This window comes from Neopsephotus bourkii, unplaced genomic scaffold (genome assembly GCF_033783945.1).
Source record: "Neopsephotus bourkii isolate Nb327-2 ecotype Australia unplaced genomic scaffold, CSIRO-AGI_Nbou_v1 NB_908, whole genome shotgun sequence".
NCBI lineage: Eukaryota > Metazoa > Chordata > Aves > Psittaciformes > Psittacidae > Neopsephotus > Neopsephotus bourkii.
The window spans coordinates 2124939-2143138 of NW_026901402.1; positions in this window are offsets into that span (position 1 = coordinate 2124939).

Genomic DNA, 18200 nt, shown 5'->3' on the forward strand with positions numbered 1-18200 from the left:
AATAAATATTAGAGACATTCTAAAGTCTTTAAGCACTTTGTTCAGTTAGTGTTCAAAACAGAGCTAAATTACTGCCCTTCAAAATCCATAAGCAGAGTTCATATGCAGCTCACTGTTTTCTTTTTGCACAGAAGCTGGACAAATATTCCCCAGCTGAGTTAATATGAATATTTAATTGTTTTTAGGGATAAAATTTTCCCTGTGTTTCAAAGTAGAAACCCTTTACTGAACCACTGTGCTTGGTCAGATTATTTTATTGTTGGATAAAATTGGAAAAAAAAAAAAAGTTCCTTAATATTTCACAGTAACACTCAAAGAAGTGCCATGATTTGCATTTGTCACGTACTCTAGCTATAGTCAATACTATGAAGAGTTTTTCAAGTAAAGGTAGCAGTTTTCCCCATCTGCCTGCTAGAAATCACAGTGGCTTCCACAAAAACCCCAGTGTTCACTAGCACATATTGTATCTTACTGTTCAAAATATACTAGTGCATTCATAGCACTCAAATGGGGAAATTATGCAGTGAGAGAAGTAGGATGCTTCTTAACATCAAAACAGCTGCAAGGTTGAATGTCAAAGATATTTCTGGACTTCAGTTCTTTGTGGCAGTTAATTATGTTTCTTTCAGCATTTTTAGTATTATTACAGATTTAATTCTCCCCATCATGAGGATATTCATAGCAGGATTAAAGGAAAATGAATGAGATTCATAACCAAACTTGTATTTTAATTTGCCCTTACCCTTCCTTTGGGTCAAGGCACTGAGGAGTTTCAATTAACTTACTCCATATGATAGCTGGGAAGGCTGTTATGACAGTGGCAAAGTTTGAGTTCATGGTCATTTTAACTTACACAAAGTTAACTTCTTCCAGTTCTGCTTTTAAGTTCCCTGAGTTTGCTTGTTGCTTTGTTTTACACTTAAAGTTTCAAGTTTTACTAAGATCTCAAAATACTCTTAGGTGTTTGTTTTGTTACTGTCTTTATCATCCAAATTCTGTAAAGCCAAGTACTTCTAATAGCTTGTTGCCACATTAACAGTTTTTATTCCCTCAATATTTTTTTCATTTTCTTTTAATCTCTTAGTAAGTTTCTAACACACTGTTTTCATATCCTGTGGAGAAAGATCTGCAATTACAATCAGGAAATTGCCCCCAAAAACATAGGTTTTGAATGCTCATATGAAAAGGATGTAAACAAGTTTCTCTGCTTTAATTGTTAAGATCTTTTACTTATTTTTCTCTTGGAAAAACTTGAAGCATACTTCATTCTTGTCTGGTGTGTTCTAGTAGGCACAGCAGTGCAGTTCATCTTTTCTCTTGCTAATTAGTACACATCCCTCAACAATAGATTCCTTTTCATCAGTAGTAAATCCATTTATATGGCATGCTCTCTTATGATTTGACTTAATCTAGCTAAGAGGCACGTAGGTTTCCTGGGGCTTTTTGATTTCTCTATCAAAATAGCTTTGCCAACCATCACCAAGTCAGAATTGCTTAGTTCCCTTGCCTTCAAAGGAAATGTTCTCCTAGTTTGACATGGCTGATATTTTTTTCATAACAATACAGGCAAGCAGGCAAGGTATAGGTGTTATTTAAAAAAAAAATAATAATTCCAATATTCTTTTTAAAAAGCACAGCATTTTCTCAGCCATCCACACTTGTACTGTGCTTTCCAACAGCGCTTGCAAAAATATTTTGGCTAAAAATGTGTGTATGTTAAACTGTGTCTAGTAGTGGTTCCCATTTTTACCTAATGCTTGCTAATCAATTGCTTCAGTTTGTTGGTGCATCTTTATCTCCAATTTGCACTACCATTTGATTTCTCATACCACTTCACATTTTTTTCAGGGTCATTTTTCTGAAAGATTGAATGTTGTGTTCATTTGTCATAGCTTTTTCAAAAAAATCAATCAACCTTAGTTCTTTTATAGTTACGTTCTCAGCCCTAGGTCTGAAAAAATTCAGCTGCCTTAAGAAAAACAACTCTAGTTGTTCTCTAACAATTTCTGTAATTAATATTATTTTTGGTTCTCTGGAAAAAAAAAAAAAAGGTTAAGATTTGGAATTTTTAGTGGTATGCTCCATCCTCCTTTATTTTTTATTTTATTTTATTTTATTTGACATTCAGGGCACACTCAGCATTTTCTAGAAGATAAATTGGACAATTTTTGTCTGTGGCATGAAAATATTCCCTCCAAAATCAAATGCTAGAAGTTGAATTTGTGTGAAATAACCCCACAAGTATTTACGTAAGGCTGGTCAGTGTTTACTATTGTTCAACATCAGAGTTTGGAAATTGCCAAAACAATTTGCAGATGTACTTTAATTAGTTTGAACCCCAAATAAAATTAAAACAGAGGGAATTGGCATTTTGTTATATTTTGCAAAAACTAGGAACATTTTTGTAGCATAGGGAAAAGAGAGTATCTCATTATCAGCCATGTGGTTTTGATATACTGAGATGTTATACAAACCATATGGATTTAAGAACTACCATTTTGTTTCCGGCTAAGATTTGCATAACCTAGAAAACCCAGGGACTAGTATCAAATACGTAGGAAGGGGTTTCTCAGACTGATTCAATTCAAATGCTCTTGTGTAGATAGACCACTTGTCTCCATCATTTTAAAGCACTGTATACAAGATTTCTAAAAGCTGAACACTAGAACCTATCAGTATAACCCAGCACCATTCACTGTGTGCTATCTGCAATGTGTTTGCAGGCTGCCTGTAGAATTTCCCAACAGAAAGCAACCTATAGCTAACAAAGAACAGGCAGCTGATGTATTTATAACACCCACAAAAAGTATGTATAGCTAAGAACCAGGGTATCATATGGATAAAATTATAGTTGCTTTGTGAACTATAATTAGTGACAACACCAGAGACCAGACTTCAGGCTGTTAAAACATCTTTAGGGGTTCATTCAGAGACAGCGTGGGAAACAGACATCCATAACACACACACACGCACACCCCCCCACACCCACACACACCCTTGCTACGAAGAGATCTTGCAATGGGAAAAAGACCTAGCTGTTCTAGTATTGCATGGAAGAGATTATTTAGATTCCCCAAATGGATCTAATAATTAAAATTGCTAAATATGCAACCATCTACTCCCTACAGGCACTCCCTTTCAGTTCCTAGACCTTTGCAGTTGTTTACTGAGCATGTTTCATGTAATATTTGCAGCCAGCTGGGAGTATGTGTACAGAAGATTGCTGTACCTCAGCTGATGAGTGGAAGTCATTAAGACGTAATAGCTTGGTTACCTATGTTTGTTTATCTGTGAATCTGTCCTTTGACTTTTTAGGTCAAATAGATTAGCCCCACTAGAAGTGTGCTTCTGAAATAAAATTAAGAATATAGAAACATTTCTGCAAAATATTCTTAGTGTGACAAGAGTGAGCAGAAGTAGTTACAGGTAGAAGAAGAGTAAGAAAATAAGCACACTTGATCCACTTAGAGGTCTATTAAAAGTCACCTTTTTTTAAATTCTAATAATTTCTAATCATATCAGAATAGGCATTTATTTTGTACTCATGGCAACATATTTAGGGTAGAAAAGTCAGACTTTAACTTTTAATACTGTAGCATTTTCAAATGTGAGAGGTCATTAAAGGCATCTGCCTGTTCATTTGCATCATTGCTTTATGTTTCTCTCTTCAAATACATGCCTGACTCCTTTGTGGCCTTATACAGAGCCATCACTACTCTTACCCCTGGAGGCCATATACCTTGCACATTCCTTGTGCCTCCTTAGAAAAGGCAAAGATTCACCATTTCTTATATGTATTTTGTCTCAGATTTTTATTTGAATGTGAGGAAAAATTTTATGTTTCAACACAGAAGAAAAATGCTTTCCTTCCTTGAATTAAAAATGAAAATAGGGAAAATATTCTGAAAAAACTGTCTGTAAGGGGAGAAAGGCCTTTCCTTTAGCACAGCGTTCCCAAGTCTTTTCTATACTCCTTAAGCCTTTGTTACTCAAATGGGATTACAAGCAGTTTATCAGCAACGTGCTAGCAAGCACTCAGTCCTCTATAGGTACAGAGTTGTTTCACTACCAAGCAGCAAAAGATGTTCAGCACACTCCCTTATTCTCTGTCATAAAATGAAGCACTTCAGTAAATACCATTCTGGTTAAATTTAGTGAGGAACAGGAAACTTGATGTCACTGTAATAGCTTTAAAGGGCAAATTCAATTGTCCCTGAACAAATGTAAGTAGGGAAAGGCTGAGCTTGAACTGAATAGAAAATTATTTGATTAACAGATCATTTAAAGTGGAAAAGGCACAGTGAGTTATTCAGTGGCTTTGTGTAGCACAAACAAGATTGCCAAAGGGCAGAAATATTGTTGAAAATAGAAGCAGTGTTAAAGTAAAACAAAGACCTTCTGCAGGAGACACTTCCTCAGATATATTTTTCTATAGTATCTAATTCTGAAGGTTTTCAGTAAAATTTTGAATTAGTCAGTAACATGTTACAATATTGCCTGAGAGGCAGTGCAAGATCAGAAAGAAAGGGAGACCAGAAATCGTATTTACATCTGAAACAAAGGTACGATTCTCAACTGTTGAGAGAAAAAAAAGAGGATGAATTTTGACAGGGAAGCAAGTATTAATTTGATTTTTTCTTGCCCTTTTTTTGGTTGTCTATACTTAACTTTTGTTGTTGGCTTTTTTTCTTCTTGGTTGAGATGATCTGCATTCACAAACAAAAGATTTTCTGATAACCTAACATGAATTATAAATCAAATTTGGAAATGTGCTTACTGGGATGAAGCAACCAAGTAGATTTTCATGGATCCCAGCATAACTGTTGTGCATCTGGCAATTCCTCCCATCCAGCAGGCAATCTGCCTAAATCCAGACAGCAGAGACTTGAAGCTCTGGGATCTAGCACTTCGGGAATTCTCAGCCTGTCAGTTTTCCTGCTACCATGCTTCATTTCAGAAAGCAGGCCTTAGATTATAAAGATGCTTCCAGTTTCTTCCATTTTAATAACAGCAGAGTTGCCAAGGCGACCAGCCAAGCATGGAGAAAGACCCTCTTCTCATTAAAATTCCCCATACTGCAGAGTAGGGCAGGAACTAATTCGCTGTCGGGAAGTACTGAAATGAGGGGTATCTGATTCTTCTCTTTCTTTTTAATGTTCCCTAATTGTATTGGTTCCGTATTATTCCATGGTTTTAACTGTACTTCCTCAGCTTGTTCATTACCATGATCACAGGGTCCACCACTGTTTTCTCCACTTCAAAAGTGGTGCATATTTACACTTTGCTCTGTAAGAAGACTTACAGAGCAAAACATCTTGGTTAATTCACTGCCTAAAATTTGTGCAGTTGTCTTTTGTTCACTGTGTACAGGCAAAAATGAGCTAATTTGAAGTATATAGTGAGACAAGTGTACTCAAAGGACTTGCCATTTAGTTTCAAGCATTTAATATTGGGGGGGGTATGCGAAAACAATATTCATGATACAACATGTCGTTACAGTCAGAAAGACAAAACTTAAGTAAAACCATCTTGTAAATGAGATAACTGTATTCACAAGGCTCTTGTCTGTAGACCACAAAGCTTTGCACAGGCATATGTAAGTACTTCTCCTCTTATGCATAGGTAACTTACTGTTGTTGAATCGCTTTTCTTTATGTCATAGCTTTGTGCAGTGTTTGTAATAAGAAGGACTGTATAATCTATTCCATAAACAGTCAGACCACTGATACTTGAAGTAATTTTAAATAAGATTTCAACGATGGGAAAGAACATTACAATTATTTTAAAATTGTAAAAACACTCAAATGAAAACACTTGGAATGTGAAAAGAATAATGAAAAGATAAAAAGGCAGCAAATTAATGAGCTCAGTTAGAACAGCATGGAACCAGGTGCTTGGGAATATGCTGTGTGTGTCCTAAGAAGCTCTTAACCAGACTAGAGTAGGCAGCATTCATGACATGTAAAGAGAAGGAAAAGAGAATTATGCAACAATTCCTTACACAGCATGAGCAGAAATACTGCTCAATTATTAAATAACAGTGGTCCTATCAGAGAAAATGAATTCTTGTTTCTTATGGGTTTCTTTTCCTCTTTGAGCTAGACAGTGATTTTACAAATGCAGGTACTTTCTGCATCTCTTCTTAAAGCATGCAAATATATACTTCAGTACCCTGTTCCCCAGATTAAAATGTCATCCATCCCTTTGAGGATACATTATTAACATTCTCACAGAAGATGGAATTCAGTTCTCTAAGGGGTCAGATCACTGCTGGTCACTGAAAGTTTTCTCATCTCACTCCTTTGGGTTCGCTCATCCCTTAGCAGATTCCTGTTCACTAGTCATATTTCTGCCATTTACAGTATCTCTTCACCTATATCAGGATCCTTTGGTTGCTGGAATTTTTTCATATCTGGTTTAATATCTCTATCCACTCTCTCCAGAAACCAAATGTTGTGTTCTGTTAATAAATTTATTTAAAATTTGTTATTTCCAAACCATACTTTGTAGTTATTGAATGTCTCAAAGTCAAAGGGAGATAAGAGTTTAGCCCCTTTTGGAACTTGCTGATAGCTGACTGTATTGGTAGCACGAACTATGAGTTATTTCAAAAATTTACTTTAACGTGACACTATATGGTGTACGTAAATTATTCATTATTTATGCTTATTGCATTATCTTTATCCCATTACATTTTAAAGTTTGAGTATTTGTAATATAAGCGATGATTTTATATATATAAAAAAATTTATGCTGTTAGATGCTCAGTTCTGTATTTCCTTTATATCCCCTGGAAAAGTCCAAGAAAATTAATATTATGTAACAAGGTCAGGATTTTAGATTTTAGTTTAAGTATTTTGGCATATTTCATACTGTATTAGTCTAATACTAGTTCTACTTTGACAGAAACATGACTAATAGCTTAGGTTGGTAAAGATAACATTCCATAAATCATTTATGTTTTCAAATTAAGGGGATTGAAAATTCTCAGAATGTGCTCAGTTTTCACTTAGCTGTAAAACCCCAAGACATCATTCTTTGTGAATGTGGTAAGTAAAAAGAAGGGGAATCTAACTGGCTTCTTATTTGAGAAAAGTAGCTAATGTGTGTCCTTGAAATTTATATTAATATCGTCCCCACACATACTTTTATATCAACATGTCCAGAAATTTCTGTCTCAAATACCACAGTAAATTTGTCCACTGTGAGTTGCAAACACCAATAGTAACAGAGCCATCTGTGGTAATTTCCATTCCAAAATGATCACTTTGAAATATGCAGCCATTGCTTCTACTTCCCTCCATCATGCCATCTTGTTTGCAAAGTAAAATGCAATTGCCACTTCTTGGTGAAAACCTGCAAAAATACTTTATGGACATAAAATGCGGAGAACTTTAATGAAATTAGTCCTTTATCCCGTGTATGAGCGTAGCCAACAATGACGTCTAGAGCTGGTTCACATTCAGAACTGCAGCCAGCAATACAGCATAGTGCTGACTGCTGCATACTGTTTTTTATTGGAAAAAATGTATACATTTCCTCACCCAAAAAAGAAAAAAAAATGTGAATATCCAGTGGACACTTCATAGGAAATGTTTTAAACCACTTCCAGACATGTCCTTTGTAGTCAGTGGACATCAATGGTATTCCCTAAGATCTCAGGGTTTCTGGGATAATTTATCATCAGTGGTGACATTAAGGCTCGGGTTTTCCCCCCTAACTGCCATCATCTTTTCTTCAGTAATTGACATAAATTTTGAAAGATCAAGCATACTGAAGTCTCTGGCACAGAAAAAGACAAAAAAAAAAAAAGATCGAGATGAGTTACAGAAAGTGATTAGCACCAGATTTTCAATTTTAAGGCTTTACAAAACATGAACTCAGAACTTCATTTTTAAGAAGAAAAACACTTGAATTAGTATATTCTGTTGCAGCCAATAAAATCTTATGACAATCCACTAGCTCTGTCCTAAAAATGCATTAGTTCATAATAGAGCCAGACCTAAACTGATATCAGATTTCTATACAGACACATAGAGAATGATTGAATGTTGTTCATCTTGGCCTTGTGGGAGTTAAATGTTTGTAGATATTATTTGAAATTCTGCATATCACAGATTTCCATATTGAGGGCCAAAATTTTGTGCAAGAAAACAATGCTATAAACGGGATCATCTTCATGTAGGCAACAAATTAGAGGTAATCCCATAATTAACAGACAAAGGAAAGTTAAGAATATTTTCCATATTCATAATGGTTCACATCAGAATGTTATTCGTTACATATTTCGTTACACATTTTATGTATTTCAGTTGGCAAATTAAAAAGGCATCTGAAATGCAGTATGTTTTTGTGTGTGTAGCTTTGCTTTTGTTCTTTTCTTTTATTGGAAATGCAGCCTTGCAACATGTGCATGATTGTAGATTTACATAGTGTAAAATTACTGTAATTTTATCTGTTCAGGAAGTCAGAAGGAGATTTAATAAGTAGGAAAGATTAAATTGGGAAGTAATATAAAGGCAGAATGTATATATTTTGCATTTTTAAATAACCTTTTATAACAAGAGAACCTATTATTGTATGGTATACTATAATTCCACTTTCTAGTGATACCCTTGCTAATTGTCACAGTGTTGTCTTTACATCTGAATATGAACAGTTTGTATATGTACACACTTCAGAAGTTATTTCTATAATGGAATATGTGCTCCCTGTCACTGTTATTAACATCCAACCAGAAAAATATTCACCAATTATTTTTTTATAAATTATGAATGTACAGTGTAAATTAGTAAATCAAATATTGTAGCAATGAAGAGATGCACTTTAAAAATGTAAAAGTGTTTATCTCAAAGAGTGTTATTTTGTATAGATGTTTTTGAATAAATAATTTATTGCTCATCAGTGGTTTTTTTCTCATTTATAAAATAAAGGATTTGTTAGCAGCTATTTGAGTTTTATATTTTATCATAAGTGATTTTTGTGGGTTTCTTAATTTTTAAAATGAAAGTTGTGTAATTGGAACAGTAAAGGACTTAGCCACATTTCACCTTTTACTTAATAAATCATCATTGACTTGATCTAGTTGTTATGACAAAGCCTAGATGCGATCCATGGTGCAGCCCACAGTCCTTAAGATCAGAAAAGGGACCTGGTCACAGCAGCTTCCTTCAGCCATGAAGACCAATTTTGGCCATGGAAATCAAGGTATGGAGAGAGGAATGCATGACAAGTGAAGAGAGAATCAAGGTCTGTCCTTTGCCAGTAATATGGAATAAGGAATTAAAAGCACTCCCACTTCCCATGGTTTAAATGCAGTCAGTATAGATTTACTGGGAGACATAATGACCATGATATAAATTTGTTTCAGTGAGATCCGTGCTGAAATCCTGACCTGAAAGGTGCTAAAGAGCAAAATGTCTGCAGCCTTCAAAGCTGGACAAAATTCAGGTTTTTAATTTGAGATTTCTTTTATACATGTTTCTTGTTTTGCTAACAAAGAAATATGTGACATACTAGGATTACTGTCAAATCTGCTTGGTAGGTGAATGGAAAAAGGGACTTCAGTAGAGGTTTATAAACAATTTTAAGTCTTCTAGTATATCTAGTCTCTAAGATGAAAACACATTTACCACCATGTAGGTGATGCTCATGTTGTTAATAGTGGACTCATCCACCTGTAGGTACCATTAACTGTAAAAAGAAATGTTTCCGAAGTATTTCAAGAAGAGAATATATTTTGAAAAATAAATCCTTACGTTAAACCTAAGAGAAGAACAGTATGTGATGGCAATGGAGCTGAGCTTGCTTTCTTAGATAATGCCAATGCAGCTTAATCAAAGCTAACCTGTAAACAATTAACATGTTTCTGTCACTCCTTAGTCAAAGACTAAGTAATCACTTAGCCTTTGAATCAAGAGGTACCCTAGTACCACAAATGTGTATCCAAAGTGAGACTTAGACAACTAAACTGAAAGTAGTTTGAAAAAGTAACCATTGAAAGTCTTCTGTCTGTCAACAAATTTAAGGCTGTAACTCTTTAAACATCCTTAATATCCCAAATTTCCATGTATGCTGACAAACAATTAGAAGGAAGGCTGCTTGGTCCAGGGAAAGGCTTGATACTATAGTGCCTTTTTAGAGTGCAGTCAGAACAGTCTCTTTACAAAAGGATGTGGCAGCTGCCATTTCTATTAAAATATGTTCCTAAAGGCAGGAAGGGGCAGAGTGACCCTTCCCACCTGCAGCTCGTATTTAACTGCCTGTTGATTACAGCACTGGGGCCAGAGGGAAAAAATGTTCTTTTAACAAGCACGCTCCTAGAGCAGCTGGGTTTTTAAATGGTATCATTTCCTGCCTCTCCCCCTTCTCTGCTCAGGGTTACTCCCTGAGAAAAGGCAGCAGAGGAGAATATGTGCCTGCATTGTATGCCACAGTCTGGCATTTTAACTCCAGCAGCCCCTGAAGAAGTCTATTTCAGTAAGGCAGCCTTTAAGAAGCAGCAGTGAAGGAAGGACAGGAGGAGCAGAGCAGATAGCCAGGGGGCTGCATGCTATTTAAGCAACTTATCTGCGTCAGCCTGTGCCAGAGCCCCTGGTCACAATGTTGTAACTGTGTTCTTCATCACAAGAGGCTACTGTGAATGGTAGTACTTTTTGGCCTCCTGTGGAGGTTGTGCCACTGTTGAGGGGAAGAGGCAGATTTGCTGGAGAAGGAGAGTAAGCACAGGTTAAAGTGCAAGCTTTGGTAACCTGACAGGCAGGGCAATCATCTGGGAAGGTGTAATCCTGATCTTTGGTCCCCTTCCAAAGAGAAAACTGCAGAAATGGGAGGAATGTCTCATTCATGGGCAGCTTAAATTACATTTTATTCTGACATGTTGGACTTTTTCACTTCCCTGTGGTAGTAAATTGTGCTTCTCATGGTAATAGATGTAATTGCTTTGCGCTGAGTTATATTAACTATTTCAGATGGTTTGTTCTACTTCATGCTTGGAATAACAGGGCTGAATTATTTTCAGCAGTATGTAGCTTAAAACAGAAAAAAAAATCCTGCTGATTAGGAAAAATTTGTGGTTACTTTCAACTGCATGGAAAAAAATGTTTACAAGTGGCTCATTTTAAAGTAACCACATTTCTTTTGTTCTTAGGATTTTTAATGCTGATTGCTGTTAGTTGTAAACTTCCTGACTTTTTCAAAGAAAGGGAGCTGTTCTTGAGAGTTCACCTCTGCTAAATTATGTCATACTCACTCTTCACTGCAGCTTCTGAACTCAAGACTTGTACTATTGAGCCTGTCAGAGAAATGGGTAGGTTAATTTTTAAGTACACAAAGAAAAGAGGTTGTCTTCCTTCTCTTTCTTCTGAGAGCTGGACTTTGTTGTTCACACAAAACCTTGTGTAATGATTCAGGTGCAACTTTTTGTGCATCTGAAGTGGAAACTCTACTTAATAGTGTCAGAAGAAGAGCTTAAGACTGCTTGTTCAGTATCTCCACCATCTGTGAGTCTCCCATTGTATTAAATACTTATTGCCTACCTAGCACAGAGCCAGTGTAAAAGCCCATCCGTTCATTTTAGAAGTAGCAGCAAGCTCAGAATTGCAGAACAGTCTTTTCTTGTACTCGGTAGGTAGTTCTCAACCCAGCAGCAGACCCAGGTCCTTCCTGCAGACCCACACCAATCTGACAGTTTGGAAGGGTGTACTACAAAATCAAAGGATTTTTCTTTAAAGATGTTTATCTAACTAGCATGAAGTATTACCCGTTCATGTTTTTTAAAGCATGCAAACCCTCCCTGTTTCTGTGACAGAAATCAGGAGAATAGTTCAGTGATAATTAGAAACCCAGGACAGAGGTAGGGTAAGGACAAATGTGAGGCAAAACAGAGAGGGAGGGATGAAGAAAGACAGAGCATGTGAAGGGTCAGGTATGGAAAAACAGAAATAGAAAGGTGGGATCAGCAAGAGGAACTGATATGAAGACAGAGAGGTAAAGGTAAGTGAGGGAAGGGATGGAGGGAGGGGTGTCTTGGCCTGGAAAAGTGGCAAATGCCCGTTGCTTTGATAGAGAAACAAGAGCAGTGTCCCCTTTCAAATATTAACACTGAGCATACTGATATGTGCATGGCGGGGGAGGGTAGGGGGAATGAGGTGATGGTCAGGAAGCAGGATGGAAAAAACACTGAATATTGCTATGTCAAAGGAGGCTTGTAAGGTAAGACATTTCCTGGTGATGCAGATGAGTTGATAGAGTTTTGTATTTGAATGTCTTGCCCAGAATATTTAAATCTTATGTACTTTCAGATCTGTCATTTTGTAATTTGTGCCCTTATGCAACTCAGTCTAGTGATTAGGTGTACTCACTTTAAGGAAAGGACGAGGCCATTATAACTCAAAGCTTTGGCCAATATGGGGAACCTGGCAAAAAAGCAAAGCTTCAGGCTATAAATGAGATCAAGCTAAAATACAGCTGGAAAGAGGAGAAAATAATTGGGAGTTCCAACAGAAACTAGTGAGGAAAAGCAGAGAGTCAAAGCAGTCTGTAAATGGTGCAGAGCTACCTGAATATAACGGCTTATATACACAGGTCAGGTTAACACTAGACACATGAAATGGATTTAAATAAGCAGCCACAACTGTATTTTTGCACAAGTATCTAAGCATATCCAAGGCCTCTTGACTAATTGTCCTTTGCCAGTTCATTCTTATCTACTTTTTTTCTGCAAACACACATTTTATTCTTAAGAGCTATTGTAGCTGGTCAATACAATATACTCTGAAATACAGAAAAAGTAATATTAGACATAGAATGTTACTAATAATACTTTTAATGGAGGTACATTTTGCCCATGCCTGTTCAACCTTCCAGCATCTAAACCAGCATCTGGCCTCCAGATCTCAGATCCAAATTCAGCAGTCTAAAAATTGAGCAAACCAGCCAGCTCACTGTATAATGTGACCCATAAAGTACTGGGCTCTTAAGGAAAAAGATGAGCCCACAGTCTTTTGCACCTTCCTCCTGCTTGAACTCCCATACTGACTATATGCCCCTGGCATTCTGAGAGTTAAAGGAGCATATTGTGCACCTATATAAGGTTACACATACTGGAACATCCACAGCTTCATGAACATCTCCTTCGTGGCTCTCGGAGAAACTTTCCTGCATCTGCTGTCCTGAAACCAAGATGAAGCATCTGTTAAACCATTACCCAGACCTGGTGCATGCACTATTTTAAAAAGAATGTTGTGGCACAAGCAGTGGAGTGCAAAAGTCGTCACATACTACGGTCCCGGTGGGGCTCTAGCCATCTGCCTTCTAATTATCTATACTACAGCCTGACTATTGCACAGAAAACAAATATTGCTGCTGGCAGCTTCATCCTGCCATATAATTACTGTGACTGGCACAGGCAGAATTCCAGGAAAGTTATGTCTTTTTCTCCCCATTATCGTTGCTACTTTTTGCATGTTCCCCATTTAAAGGATATACCTGCTCTTTCTGCCATCTTCTACCTTCTTGTAATATACTTGGATCTGCCTTCAGCCTGTGCTAATCTCTCTCCCTGACAGTGAGAGTCTATCACATTAGCAAAGATGTGCTTCCTATGCCACCAGAACTTTGCTTCCATTAAGCTAACATTGACATGGTAGTGGCGTATTTACCATCTTTATTCATACTGAGCTAATGTTGATATGACAATGGAGTATTTAACGTCTTTTATGCAACCATTCATAAAAGTCACCTTTTTGATATGGCGGATATATTCGCTGCCTCAGCAAATGAAGATAGTTTTCTTTATCTCAGATGAGATCTTAAGGGGTTAATTCAGAGCAGTCAGGTCATACTCCTTCGCTTAGCCAAATTTCTGAGAAATACAAGATCTGCACTCATCAGCATCTTCCTTTTCTCCCTGCTGCTTTTCCTGGTGTGTGGATGACTTTCCTCTCTGCCTGAACAGTTGACAGTAGTCCACTGTGTTCATCAGTTACACACAAACTTGAAAAGAAACAACTGGTGAGAGTGAGCATTGCCTCCCCCAGTTCACAGGCTGTTAGGGTCCTATGCTACACAGCCGGTTAGTTATGCTGTTGCGCAGGCACACAATTTGCTGACTTTTTATTATCGCAAATTCAGGTATCTAAGTGCTATCACAGTAAGGTAGCAACCAAAAAGAAGTTGAGGAGCTAAACTTCTCTGTGCCTCAGGGGAGAGAATATGGGCATCATTCCAAGATTTATGTATATTAAGAAAAGCTACCTGGTGTCATGATATTATTTGGTTCTAAAAGATATATGAAGATTATAAACACATTTATATGATTTATGCACACAACTACAGACTCTGTTTAATAATTTCTGCAGGTAGGGAAGTAATTTCTTATTCATGGTCCTTCAAAAGTACTACATTATATTTGTCACATCCCAGAGCTGCTACTGGTCCTGTCAGATAGTGAGTCCTTATTTATGGGTGAATACTCACACCAAATTGATTGTGTCCTCATGTCAGAGCTCTGGAAAGTTCATTTTGTCCTTCAGAGTGGCCATTGGGAAAGCCTGAGCATGCTACTGGGTCTATGGTATCACACAGTGAAGCGTCTGAGATGCTTCTCTCTTCTATGCTGGCCACATTCAACTACCTTGAAAAACTGATTAGAGAGCACCCTTTTTAACCCAGCTGTTTCTCTAGCAAAGAGCCTTTAATTATGTCAATACTGGTAAATTAAAGTGTATCAAGAAATGCTCAGGATCAAAGTTATGATTATCCCTAAGGTAAAATTGTGAAAATTGTCTCTGATAAGATTTTGCCCCAGGCCAGGCAATGGTCTGCTGAATAGCCCCTAGACATGGCTAAAGAATTTGCATGGGCCAGGCACTGTTACATGCAGTTTAGCTACACTCAATTTGAATAGGAGATTTACAATAGGACAGATGAAAGCTCTAGCGTTTCATATGCATTTAATTTACAGAAGCAACTTTCCATTCCAGAGATTCCAGTGCTTGTATATATAAGGCAACAGTACCTTGTACTAGAGAAGGACACCCATGTCTTCTGTGTGTGCCTTTTGAATGAGAAGTTATTTGATCCTTGACACCATTGCTGAAAACTAGAAAGAAGAGCTGAGTGTCAAAATGCTGCAATATTACACAGTACACAACATGGTATGGACCTATAGCACTTATATTACAGTAACATAGGTATGTATTTTGAGTGCATTCAGCAGTGCAATGAAATAAGGTTAGAGCTCTTTTAGGGAGTACACCTTGCCAGTGTGATACCAAAATACATCCGCAAATGTTGTTTCATACCAAAGGACATTTCTTGTAAACATTTATTTCTCATTAACACAAATGTAATTGATAGGAACTGTGATCCTCTCAGAAGGCAAGCAATTCTGCTGTCAAATATCATTGATTTTGACTACTTCAGAGGTCTGTTTTTGTCAGCCAGAAAAAGGGCTACCTTGTGCATCAGGGAACAACTGCATAACTGAAGAAGTAAGGGGTACCTTGTTACCAAAATCAGATATTTACTAACTGTGGTACCCATAGCAATATGCAAAAATGTCCTGGTAGTTTACAGAGTATACACATAAGCTGACCTGCCAGGCAAGACCCCATCCCAGACTACCCATAATTAACAGCCTACGTGCTACCATACATCCTGCAGTAAGCTGGTGGTTAAAAAGTCAACAGGTGGTCATGAACAGGGGGCTGCCCAGGAGAAGCTCCTCACTGCCCACAGCAGAGCAGGGCTGGGAAGCCAGGCAGGAGCACGGGCTGGGCAGAGGTAGGTGTAAGCTACCAGTCTGCAGAAGGAGTGGTGAAAAGATTAGGGTAGGCACAAATATGTTATTCTTTCTGTCACCTGTTGAATATGTACTCTTCACACAGTGCTGGTCCTACAGTGCTGGTCCTACATTACTGGTCACTGGTACCAAGGGAATTGCATGCGAGAGCCCTGAACCAGGGCATACACAAGGGCCCAGGGCCCTATGCAGAAAGCTTTCCTGCTTCTTTTTCTTCCTCACTGTACATCCTTGTAACCACTTTCAATTTTGAAGTGGGTATTTTTGCTACTTGCAAGTTATTTTTTATTTCATGGTCAAGGTTGTTTAACTCCAGTACAGCTCAGAGGTACCACATCTTCCTAGACCTTTTTCTGCAAAACTGAAAACTTGCTCCCTATAGGTTTTTTTCCAAGTGTAAATGCTCAACCACATCAGATGTTAATCTTCAGCAGTTTCTCACCAGACCAAGCACCTTCATTGCGTTGAACCTCGTATTTTTAAAGCTTACTCACCACCTCCAGACTGCGGAAGAGGACATGATGAATCTGTAGTAGTCTTATCAATGGCATACGTTGACACCAGATCCATGTTTGGGTTTTTGTGCTGTTTTTTTGTTTGGTTGGTTGGTTTGGGGGTTTTCTTGTTTGTTTTTTTTGGGGGGGGGGTTGTTGTTGGTTGGTTGTTTTTTGTAGTTGCTTTTTTCAAATTCTCATTTACATCTCGGGGGCAGCCATTATTTTGTTTTGCCAGAGCATTAACCTGAAATGTCTGTTGAGAATCAGTGATGATTCCTTTGTATCTTCTTTTTCTTCTCCTGAGTCACAGATTTTCAAGATTCTTTTAATCGTGTGCATTTTCTGCAACAATATATTTCCAAAGACATTGTCTTATATTTGGCCATATTAAAATATTTTTCTTAGACCTTTCAGTCTAACACAGTATCTATTACTAATTTTAATTCAATTCAGATATGAAGATGTCAGTGAAAAATGAGGTCTTTTGTGTGTGTGTGTATATACATACATACATACAAGCAAATACTCACACAGTCTTCCCTCTTCCTTCAGCTACTTGGTAACCTCTGCTTAATTGTTTACAAAGTATTGATTCTTATTACATTCATTTAAATATGATGGCTTATGTTCTTGTTATTAGTTATTATTGAATGCTGCATGTGATAATTCTCATGCTTTTTTCACCTTGTTGTTTCAACATAAAAGTAAGAAAGCTATAACATCTCTTGTTTCCTTAGTCTGAGAGCTTTCTAAAACATACTTTTTATAGCTACAGAATGCCTCAAACTCATTAAGGCATTAAAAATAACAGCTCAAGATTTGTGAAATCTTGACCTGACGTCAAATATCCAGGATGTTTTTATTACTCAGTCATAAGGCTCACTTGAAAAGTAAATGTCCCAGAGAGTAGTACTGTGTGACCTCTTAATATCAGCACTCATGAAGAATGTTTCATTTAACTTCTTCAGATCATTTACTTTCCTGATTTGTGACAGACTAATGGAAATTTGGAGATTAATTCAGAAGCATACTCATTTGCCTGAGTGAATATGAACTTGGATGAAAACAGTTCAAGAGTATCTCATTAGATTTAAAATGTGTTTTTCAATTAACAAAATGTGTTTATAATGTAGGATGTGTCTAGTGAGCAATCCATCTAATGAGCTGGTGGCCATCTTGAGAGATTCTTTTATTACTTGATTTACTGAATAGAAGTCTAATTTTTCACTGCCTGTTTGTTTCCTTTTATTGCCTCTTTCTCCAAGCTGACAATTCCACCTCTGAATTTCTTACTGTGTTAATAGCTACCACTTCCTTTATCTCTGAATTAATTAAAATTCTAATTAAAAATAAATAATAAAAATAAATTTGGAAGTCAATGCCATGTTTGCAAAAGTGCAGCCTATCAGGTAATTCACGAAATCAGACTTGCCGAAAACATTTAAGTGTGAGGATGAATTCAAGAGCTGTTTTCAAAGTTACTAGAACATTTGTGCCCACAGAGGGGCTTCCTTCTCAGCTTGACAGCTTGTAGTGCCCAACTGGAAATGTATCCAGCCTAGGAAAAAAAAGCCAGGCTTTTTGGACAGTGTAGAGCAGAATAAAGCTCAGAATAAAGCTCAGGGATGTACCGATGCTATCATACTGAGAGACCTGAACCAGATAGTAAAAACAGTTGAGAACACACAACTATCATAAAACATACTTGATGGTACAGCATTGGCACTGCTCATTGCAAGGTAGTCCCTCTCCAGTCATGATTCTCTGCTTCTCTTATCTCTCTACTCATCTTATTTTCCTTTGACTAAGCGCCCTTTTTATTTTCTTTTGAATCATGAGCATAAAATTAAAACATGCTTCCACTTCTTGGATTTTCACAGTAACTTGGTGCTGGGGGG